Consider the following 11,550-nt stretch of genomic DNA (forward strand, 5'->3'; position numbering starts at 1 on the left):
ATCTCGGCAGCAGCCGGCGGTTCGTCCGCAGAGTTCGGGGCGACCATCGGACGCGTTTCCGGGGTTTCGGCTGCGGTTTTGAACGTTTTTCTGCCGCCTTCCCCCCCTTTGTTCTTCCTTAATGGATCGGCGTCTGGAGCTGTGCTACCTCCCAGACCCCCTCCTCCTCCTCCTCAGCCTCCCCCACCACTCTCCCCTTCACCACACACAGAAAAACACACACTTGCAGCTCAAAATCGCCTCTTTTACGCACCGAACTCCGCACTTTAAAATGGAGGAAAAACGCAGGGGGAAGCGGTCCGCTTGGTGCCGTAACACAGGCCGAACCCCGAGGGCGAAAGCAGCCCCTACCTGTGGTATCAACCAACCCCCAAGTCCCACTCCTTCATCCCCACTCGCAGCATTGAGAAGGAGGAAATTTCCACGCGTAAAAAATAAAGAAAGGGGGAAAAGCAGGCAGCAGGAGCAGCTGATAAGCGGTGATGCGGAGGGCAAGCGAGGCGTTTTCCCCCTGAAACATCCACACACTCATACACCCCTCTCCACAACCGCCACCACCCCGATACCCCCATATCTGCCGCCCGGACCCGGAGAACATCACCGGCCTCTCCACCTCCAAACACCACCTACTCCCTCCGGAACCCCTCAGACCTACCTGCACAGGGACGCGCAGAAAAGTCCGATCAGTTATTTAAATCCACACAGTCCCACGCGCTTCTGCTGCCTTTCTTCTTCTTCTCCTCACATAAAACCTGAGTGAGGTAAGCTCAGCTGGAGGCAGCAAGAGGAGCCCGCACAGGTCACCACAAAATCCTGCGGGTTTTTAAAAAGTGAGGAATAATCCAGAGAGCAGAGAGCGCAGGAGCGCGGCGAGGTCTCCCATTCACACACAGCCTGCCTCGGCTTGGCTCGGCTCGGTCTGCCCCTACTCCACCACAGACAGCCCCCCAGCTGGAGCGTACCACTCTGCGCTGAGCTGGGAGGGGATACGGCCAGTTAGAAGCGGTCATTTAAACCAATTATCAATAGATTAATCTGCTTATCAAAGGCTCGGTGCTCCTCTGAGGACGTTAGCTAACGCGGAGAGGAAACGAGCATCGTTGAGAGGAATGGGACAGTGAGCGCGCTGTCTTTTTAATTGAAAACCAGCTGTTGTACCCCCTCCGAAAAGCCTCTCATGGTTCAGTCCAACTCCTTAATCTGCTGTTTTTCTCCTCCCAAAACCAGATGTGGAGAGAGAAACTGAGAGAGAGACATATAAGTGCTGTGTGTGAGAGAGAGCCCTATAGAGAGGTGCGGTGGAAATGTATAGTCTGCAAATGTATAAGAGAGAGAAAGAGGGGGTGAGGAGATGCATATCAAAATAAAAGGGGGGATGGGGGAGTGAAGAGAGATGGTGTAAAGACACATGGAGACGAGAGGGATAAAGAAACACAAATGAGAAACTGAGACGTGTGAATGAGGGAGGGAAGAAGCAGAGCAGTGAGAAGAAACCGAAGCAGAGCGATCTGATGGAGAGAGAGACACACAAACTGAGCAACACATTCAGGAGATTTCATTGTGCCTGATGATAAAATTGCTGCTGCGTCTCCCAACAGGTGTTGAGTCATCGAGAGATACTGAAAAATAACAATAAAAAAGTTTAACCCTGTAAAGCCCGGCACAGCAGATCACCTGCCTCCAGCTCACGTCTGCCACACCAACCTCTGCCTGTCCTCCTTCACCACCAGGAATCGTCTCTGTGGTCTTCCTTTTCCTTCCTGCCTTCAACGAACTTTGTCCAGCACATCGGTCTTCCCTCCTCACACATGTCCAACCTGTCTTTGTCTGACCTGTCCCTCAGATTCTTTCTTTTCCAATTCTGTTCTCCCAACCAGGTCTCACTACGCTTTCACTCTTGTGTCAAAATCACCCCTGACACTCATCTCCACCCTGCCTGCTTTCTCACCCCCCCAGCTTTGGATGGGCACTCCCGGATATGTAAACACATGTATCTGTGTTGCTTCTGCTCTTCTCTTCAGTTCATGCCTCCACATCTCCAGCCTCTCCTCCACCTGCTCCATATTCTCACCACAGATCACAGAGTCATCTGCAAACACGATCGTCCACAGAGACTCCTTCCTGATATCATCTGTCATCCTGTCCATCACCACCCCAAACAAGAAGGGGCTCAAAGCCCATCCCTGATGTAATCCCACCCCCACCTTGAGCCCATGTGCCACTCCTACCTCTCACAGCTCACCACAGTCTCCCTGTCCTCATACACGTCCTGATTTCCTCACGCAACACCACACTTCCTCTCTTGGTACCAATATCATATCTTTCTCTCAATCCACAAAGACACAGTAAAGCTCCTTCTGACCAGCTCTACACTCCATCAACACACCCTCAAAGCAAACATCACATCTGTAGAGCTTTTTCTCAGCATGAAGTCACACTGCTGCTCGTGGATCGTCACCCACAAGCCAGTTTCCTCCCGAGGCCGGATAAATAAGGAAGGTAGAGTCAGGAAGGGTGTAAAATCTTTGGCAAATCAAAAAAAACACTCGCGAGAAAAGAAATAAGATGGTATTTTATAGGGGTGCAACGATATTCGTATCGATATTGAACCGTTCGATACAGTGCTTTCGGTTCGGTACGCATATGTATCGAACAATACAACATTTGTAATTTATTTTATCAACTTTCCTTCTGACGATGCTGTCTGTGTTGAGCGCTCAGTGAATCTGCGTTCGACTACTCCGCCTAGGCTGCACTGTCGAGCGCAGATCCACTGAGCGCTCCACACAGACAGCATCGTCAGAAGGAAGAGCGCAGGGCAAGCTAGCGAGACAGAAGTTAAGCTCTCCTTACAACATGGACCTCCCCCACCCTCATTCAGATCTGGCGTTTGGAATTATTTTGGTTTTCATGTGACGTATGACCCTGAAGGTAAGCGAGTCATGGACTAAAGTAAAACAGTATGTTGGATGTGCCACTCAATGCTCAATTACATGGGTGGGAACTAGTGTGTTAGCGCAGTTAGCTCGTTAACGTGTTGGCCGTCTAGCCCCATGCACGGAGCGATCGGCGGTAGCTCGTTAACGGAGATTTGCCGTGTTGTGGCGTTAAGGTCATTTCAACGAGATTAACCTGAAAGCACTAGTGGGAACACAACGAATATGACTGCACATTTACACCGACATCATCCTAGTGCAAAGACAAAAACAACAAGCATGCTACTAACTTTAGCCGAGTCATTTAGACAGCTGTTAGCACGTGATTCTCCTTATGCTGCTGAGAATATAGCCCAGAAGAAGCGGATAGTATAGCTTTTATTTTGGAAAGAGACATTTCTCTGTAATAAACTCTCTTTTCCAAAGATGAGTGATTCCTCAATCAGATACAGGGCTTGCAATATCGCTAGCCCGACGTCCCGGAGCTAGCGATTTTTTCAGTCGGGCTACCAAAATCTTTCTCTTCCCTGCCCGTCGGGCTATTGTAGGAAAAATATATGTCAATGCTTTTGCATTCTTTCAGAAATGTAGCTGGGTAATTATGTCATTGGCATCGGTGAGCCACTGTCAATATGTGACATATTGAAGTCGCGTTTGAATTTGCGCTTGTTTTTTTGCTTTCACTTTGCAATCGTGCGAACTGTGTATAGAGAGCGACAGCACTGATCTGTGAGTGATGATAATTTGTGCACCAATTCCTCTGACATCGTCTTATTAATCGTTAGCTTACTATGCAAACATGACAAGTGAAATCTCCCGCAGCTTAAACATGTGAGAGGTTGATCGCGCAGAGAATCGCTGAGCTTATGTGAGTGAGCGTGTAAAAGCATTTCAGTTCTGCTGAGCCAAATAAGACAGGTCAGGGTGAAGAAGTGACAGCCAAAGAAAAGCTTACCACAAAACGGAGAAGTTATGACAAATCAGACTATAAGGCAAAAAGAAAGTGCAGCTTTATGGTTTCATGGACAAAAGAATTTCTGTCAGCTGCAATATGACGAGCTAAATAACCAGGGCTGCACATAAGTGGTCCGCAGGTGCGCATTCGCTGTCAAAATAAAAAACACGCACAAGGGTTAGGGTTAAATTTAAAAACTGTACTTTTGAGTTAAAATATATATTTATAATTTTAATAAATGACAAATTAAAAAGGCATGAACATTTTTTTTTGTATCGAAGAAATATCGAACCGTGACACCAAAGTATCGAACCGAACCGAACCGTGAATTTTGTGTATCGTTGCACCCCTAGTATTTTAAGCTCTTAGTGTGATTTCTTTTTCTCTATCACACATGATCATGAAGCCTCTGAGCACAGGTGTGAAAAGGACCCCCCAGAGTCTCACAGAGGAGACAGAATTAAATCAAGAGCGTTAATTAAAGTCTCTGTTTAGCTGTTTTAAGTTGCTTCTGCTGATTTCTGTCTCTTTATAGATATTTTAAGTCTTTTAAAGTAAGCTACTTTCAGCTGCTGCCTTACCACAGGCGTCGCCACAGCTGGCAGCGCCTGAGCGTTACGCTGCATGGCCTTCATGCATGCAACAGGAATCAAACCAGCAGCTTTTCTTATAAACGTGCTTTTAGTTGTTTTAAGTCTCTCTGTCGTAATTTCAGGGGTCTTTCTCATTTGTGTCTCCCATTTCTTGATGCTTTCGTGTCTTTTGTAGTTAAGTCTCTTTTTAATTGCTTTATGTCTTTATGATGTCATCTTAAGACTCTGTCATCATTTAAAGGCTCTTTGTAATGTTTTCAATCATTTTGTGGTTCTAAATCTTCTGTTTTGTAACCGTTTTCATGTCTGTTAATTTTTTAACTGTCATCATTTTTTAATCTTTTACATGTTTTTTTATTTTGTCTGTTTATTTTTAATTTGCTTTATAGTTGTTTTCTGTCTCTTTGCTGTCATTTTAAGACATTTTGTAATCTTTTACATCATTGTGTAGTTTTAGATGTCCGTTTATATATTTCATAGCTTTGTCGGTTTTTTATGTCTCTTCTCATCATTTTAAAATTGTTTTTCTGGTCTTTTAGAGTTTTAAAACTATTCATATATATTTTAAGTTGCTTTGTAACGTTTTATTCCTCCTGGTAAGTGTTGGTAAGACTCGTCTGTCTTTTGGAGGCTTTTTGTGATGTTTAAATCCTTTTTGTAGTTGTGTGTCATTTTTACTTGTTTCAAGTTGCCTTGAGTTGTTTTCTGTGTCTTTGCTCTTATCTTTTATAATTTTTTAATGTGTCTCTGTAATCTTTTACATCATTTTGTGTCTTAAAATCCTTTTTAAATATTCTAAATTGCTTTGTAATTCTTTTATATTCCTTTATGTATTTTTTTACCGCTTTCTTTTTCATTTATTTGTGGTCACTTTATGTCTAATGTATATCCATATGTACTTGTATAGAGTTATACTGACTTTGTCTTGCACATCCGTGTACAATAACACAGACGTGTCTACTTTTGTAACGAGTAAAAGTCTTTTTATTTGACATAAATGTGCAAAGATATTTAAAATACAGTTGTGGTAAAAACGTTGCTCAGTTTAGAATAATATGGATTATTACTGAATGTACGTACAGACCCACTCATATGTTTATCACCATTAGTAAAGGGTAACTAAAGCAGTCAGACACACTTTTTCGCACACACTTGGACGTCACAGGTATAATTAAGACAAAATGTAGATGCTTGTGTAAAATTTTAAGCACATTTCATCGCTGCCTCTTGAAATGCAGCTGAAGGAGAATCTAACAACAACAGAAAAACACACTCCCTGTAATAAAGCAGAAGTGCGTGATTACAGATTAGTCACATCCTGACTGACTGATGAGTCAGTCGACAACCAGACAATAGGTGTGTTTCCACTGCGGGACTTTTCCTCGAGAAACAGAAACCTTTTGAGGAACTTGGTTCCACCATAAGACAAAAAGAAGAAGGTCCGTACATATTTGGACATTAATGCTTTTCTTTTTTTTAAACTTTTAATTCAGTCACAGTTATCTGATGTATGTGGGGTTTAAGTGCAGGCTTGCAGCTTTAACTTCAGGGCTTGAACAAAACTATCGGACACCCACTGAGGATTATAGTAGCTTCCAGTAGCTTCCAGTAGCTAACAGGATCTTCTGATATGAAATTTTCATTGTGTTGAGATTTCTTTGTCTGATGTCTGGACGGCACCGACATCCCCACAGATGGTGTTTCCTCCTTTGTGGTGCTTTTATTGCAGCTCTCTCCTGTTTTTGTTGTTGTTTTCTACTTTTAGTTTTGTCTTCACTGAATGAAAAACAGTTTGATTGGCTGGAGATCCGGTAAATCTCTTTGTCATTGGTCAATATTTTAATTTTACCTTTTCCTTTACCTACAAAAACTCGACAGTACTTTGGGGTCATTAGTGTGGAGTGCAGTCAGCTTGGCTGCATTTGGCTGAATGTGAGCAGAACATAACTCTGAGCACTTCTGAATTCATTCTGGACACATTAAAAATCAGAATCAGTAATCAACAGTAAAGCGAGGCCGAGTAGACGCCGCATGTTCTCACGCATCGCCCTGCCTCATGTATGTTTCAGGTTATCAGCTGTTGTTGGTTCAGAGAAGCCTGAGCAGCTGATCTGGGCATCTTAGCTTTTTAAAGGTGAGATGTAAGCACCACAGATTTATTTAATTATTTGTGTCATGACGCTTTTCTTTTTCTTTTTCTTTTTTAACTGAACCTAGGAAGTAAACCCAGACGGCTTTAGGCAGATTTATGGAGTTTATTTACAACAAGCGATGTAAATATGAGTGAGCCGGGTGGCCAGGAACAAAAGAGAGCGCCAGACGTCCGAGCGGGTTTGATGTCCAAAGACAGACGATGATCATGGTACTTGCAAGAGGGCGGGCAGAGTCTACAGGTGAAAGGAAAGTTTGTGGTGCTGGATGAAGGGCTGGACTTGACCGGTGACTGGAAACTCCTCCACAGGTAAGAGTTTTCTGGCTACAAAGCTCCCCAGAGTGGAGGTAACGATCAAGCAGAGATCCATCACCATAGCGGGATCATAGCAGCCTCTGAATGAGACCTGCCCAAAGGCAGAGCCTGAAATGATCCCTCCCAGAGCCACCCAGAGGGAGAGGAGGGAAAGAAGCGGCCAGCCTGGCCCAAACATGAAAATGTAGTTATTTAACTTTTTGTTTTATTTTGTCAGTAGTTTTCACCTTTGTACTTTATTAGGTGGAGACTTCCCTTCATAAAAGACATGGACAAAGATCTGTCTACTTCCTGGAGAGGGCTCTTCACATAATTCTGAAGAAAAGACCTTGTGATTGTCTTCAGGGTCATTCTTCCAGGACTCCTTTATCGTGCCGAGCACACCACAGTGTTCTTGTCTCTGTTTAGTCATCTCTCTGATGGTTTCTGTTCACTTCACAGTCTAAGGATGACCTCGCCGCTGCTCTGCGCTCTTCTGTGGATGTTCTGGGTTTGACACAACTGGACGACTGTCTACGACTTATATATCATCTTCCTACTCAGCTGAGCACCCAAAGCGCTTCTCATTCACCCAATCTCACACACACACACACACACACACACACACACACACACACACACACACACACACACACACACACACACACTCAGACTGGATGCTTCAGGGGTTCAATATCTCGCCCAAAGATACAAACTTCGGGGATCAACCCCCTGACTTTCCACTTGGTAGACGACTCGCTCCACTTGAGCCACAGCCGCCCTCCTAAAAGCAGACACACATTTAAACCCCTCATTGATTACAGTTTTTTACAGACGCTAGGACACATTTCCCAATACTTAGGTCACTTTTGCAAAACTCTTCACACATTTCTCCTAACTGACCCTCAGCCTGGCAAAGCAGTTCATTTCACATTCAAAATGCACTACAACTACCAAAACACTTCATTCAGGTCTCAAATAAACTCATTCTTCCAGAACACTAGCAAAGGTTGACAGCCGACAAACACACTTTGTCACCCACAAAACAATGACCTAAAAAACACTAACAACATGTAGCATTACACAGTGTTTTCTTGTGTAAAACAAGGACACATCTCTGTTTATAATTTCAATATATGTTACTGGAATGAATCAGACATCATGTATTTATGTTTATGTATTTTTATTTTTTTGCACTAAGTAATCCCAAAATACAAGAATTTGTATACACACCATCCACTGATACACATACAGTAGTAATGCTAATCTACTCGGTCTTCCCTATTTGGCCACAGGTTCTCATCCACATCACATCTTATGTCATCTAGGGCAATACACCTAGGAAAGAATCTTCTGGCTGCCAGAATTGAAGGAGTTGAAAAATTGAAGGAGTAACACCTGTGTAGATGTTCATCTACAATGAGAATCAGCTGTGGCTGGTTAAACTGCATTTTTAGATTTAAAATATGTTTCACTAAAATATTGCTGTTGCATTTTGCTGTCTTTTCAAGTTTTGCATTGTGTTATTGTTTTGACCATGAGTTTAACAGTTTTGAAAACAGTATGTAAGCACATGCAAAATGTCCTGTCCGTACAAAGCTTTTTGGCAGTTGTTGTGTCTGAGTGAGAAGATGATTCATGAAATTTGAGAGATGTAGTCATTGAATGCATTTTGTGCCAAAACAATGATAACTGGTCCTCAGTTTAGCCCACATAGACTTCTGTTGTGCTCACTGTGTGAGGAGTTTTGCAAACGGGACCTAAGTATTGAGAAATGTGTCCTAGCGTCTGTAAAAAACTGTAATGGTTATTATAATGACATATAATCAAGTTAAGCATCAAAACAGTAAAAACAATAATTTTTCTATCAGACACTAAAATCAACCATCTAAAGTCAGCTATCAGAAGCTAATAGAAGCTAACTCCAGCTGAGGCTACGCGATCTGTGTCATTCAGGGCGTCGTGAGGATGATTTAGGGCAAATAAAACTGAAATAAAAGCAGCAGAAATGAGTGAAGTCGGAGAGAGTTGGATGTGGTCTGTTAGCAGCAGACTCAGTGTTTCCACACCGAGCATGCTGAGCCTAAAATAACGAGAGGGGGGACTCGGGCTGGTCCGGGTTCAGGTTTAGGCTGGGGTTACTTCTGGGTCTGCAGCACAGGGTTGGCCCTGTAATCAGCTGACAGCTCTGGTTTCGCCTTCGATCTCTCTGTAATTTTCTTAATTGAAGCCACTTGAGGGGTCGAGCGCTCAGTTCATCCTCCTTTTTTTCCCTTCTATGTTGCCTGCATCCTGCTTCCTTTATTTGGTCTCCTATTTGGTTTCCTTTCAATATTTCTTTGTCTTTATTTTTCTTCTGTCCCCTGACTTGGTTTCATTTTCTTTCTTTTCCTATTATTTTGATTCTTAAGTGCATTCCTTTCCTATCATTCACTTTCTCCTTTCTATGTTTCTTCAGTCTTGCTTTGTTTACTTTTCTGCTCTTCCTTTCCTTTCCTTTCCTTTCCTTTCCTTTCCTTTCCTTTCAATAGTAACTCGGGGTGAGAAAGAGGAGGAGAGTATAAGGGTCAAAATAAAGTGATGATAAATGTTTTTGTTTTGTCGTTTTTGTTTGTTTTCCAATTTAAAAATGAAAATAAAGCTTGGGAAAAAAAGTGACGATAAATGTTTAAATTAATGCTCATTTCCTTTTTTTATGTCAGTTGAACCAAAACTTTGTGAATTAAAAAAAAAGAAGATAAACTCTCGTCTCCTGCATTTGTCTTTTTATTTCTCCACCAGGCTTGTTTTCGTTCTCTCGATCATTTTCTTCTCCCCCTCCCCCGTCCGACCCCCATCTCCCCCAAAACTCCCATTCTTCAGTGTAAATTGATGCTGATCACCCGTTAATCTTTTTAAGTTGCTGTGAAACAGCCAGCAGCATGCATGACAATGGTCCTCTCTGTGAGTCTATGTGCGTAAATGACAATGGCTCTGTGTGTGTGTGTGTGTGCGCGCACATTGTGGTTTCAGGGCCTACTGTATGCTTCCTTTTTTACATCGCTGCTACTATTACTGCACATCTGGACCCTGCATGTGTGCGTGTACTCAAATTACTTGTGTTGTGGGAACTCTCCTCCATTACAGGGACTCAGCCCCGCTGTGTAAATTAGATTTATGCATGTAAACACAGTTTTTGGTTAGAATAAATCTTTGGAAAAAGAATCAAAGTTAACATAATGTCCTCTCAAGTCTATCAGCCATGTTGTGAGGGCAAAATCCAGATTACACATCGCATTGTGGGGACTTGATTTCCTTTAAGAAAATAAACAAAGTTATTTATTCATTTTTGGTGTGAAGACTGAAGGAGTAAGTCGTCAGGAAATGAATGGAAAACGGCGTAAAGTCCTCTGAAGTGATGGAAAACACGTGTTTGTGTGTGTGTGTGTGTGTGTGTGTGTGTGTGTGTGTGTGTGTGTGTGTGTAGCTGTTAGTTTAATCCTGAGTGGAGTTTACGAGGTTGAAGCCGCAGAGCAGAACAAATTCTCTGTGTCTCTGTCTTTATTTATTTTTACTTCTCTTGAGGTTTGCCTGATATCCAACACATCTGCTTGTTTGTTTGTGCGTGTGTGTGTGTGTGTGTGTGTGTGTGTGTGTGTGTGTGTGTGTGTAATCCAGAACCCAAACACACTTAGAACAGGGAGCACAGTTTGCAGCTCTAAGCTTGACGTGCGCCCTGCCCTCGTAGATTTGTTTCTGGCGGCGTCTGTTTTCAGTTTAGGAGCTGTAAAAACCTCTGACTCTGACCTGCCCATGAGCAAACAGCAGAATGACACAGTTAGAGACGAGCTCGTGAGCAACCAGTGAATCATTCACCAGCTACTTTCCCTCAGGCACTGGTGGAGGCCAAAAACTGAGCTAAAACATCAGGACTCCTTTACTAGGACTCATCAGCCTAACCAGATCATCCATTGCCCATAAGCACTGCAGTAGCATTACATGTTTGTTAAATCAATCAATCAATACACGAGTAGGGATGGATATTGATACGATTTTTACGATTCTGATTCCATTTTCGATTCTTATTTTTAAAAAGGAGAACACTAAGGTCGATTAGCTCAGAACTTTGTTTTATATCTTCTCTTTGAACAAGATAGAAATTTAGGAGTAACATGGCCTTACAAACCCAACAGTGAGATCTTAACAGAGCCACAGCCTACGGCTCTTCAATGGGTCACAGGGTCCCCAGGAAAAAAAATTGTAAATGTAAAATAATAAAATAAATATTCTTCTGTAGCAATAACAAAGTATAACATAAATTATTCTGTAGCAATTACACAAGAATATCCAGTAATGTCCCTGCCTACAATTAAACACTTACTGAAAATCGGGGCATCTGCTGCGGCAAATGGGTGCAAGCCTTTGACCACAAACTGAGTCACTGCTCGGTGACATTCGTCTATCCTGGCCTGAAAGGAGACACTACTGGTAGATACTGGTAGAGCGTCTGAGCCGCCATGTTTCCTGCCAGGTAAATGACGCGCCGCAACGTGGTGACGTCATTCGGGGCGACTGGAATCGATAAATCAGAATCAGAATCAGAATCAGAATACTTTATTAATCCCGAAAGAAATTAGGGTT

General features: G+C 42.8%; 1 protein-coding gene across 1 annotated transcript in view; it reads right to left on the reverse strand.

Annotated features, from left to right (window-relative positions):
• Nucleotides 1–856, reverse strand: part of plxna3 (plexin A3) — a 137,977-nt gene extending 137,121 nt beyond the window's left edge. The window contains exon 1 of the mRNA XM_085442818.1: nucleotides 656–856. The gene's annotated coding sequence lies outside the window, so the exon portion shown is untranslated. The remainder of the gene's footprint in view (nucleotides 1–655) is intronic.
• Nucleotides 857–11,550: the final 10,694 nt, after the last annotated feature.

Source organism: Copadichromis virginalis, linkage group LG20 (assembly GCF_057382275.1).
Source record: "Copadichromis virginalis isolate Kocher_CV1m ecotype Utaka linkage group LG20, C_Virginalis_male_GT1.1, whole genome shotgun sequence".
In the NCBI taxonomy this organism is placed as follows: Eukaryota; Metazoa; Chordata; class Actinopteri; order Cichliformes; family Cichlidae; genus Copadichromis; species Copadichromis virginalis.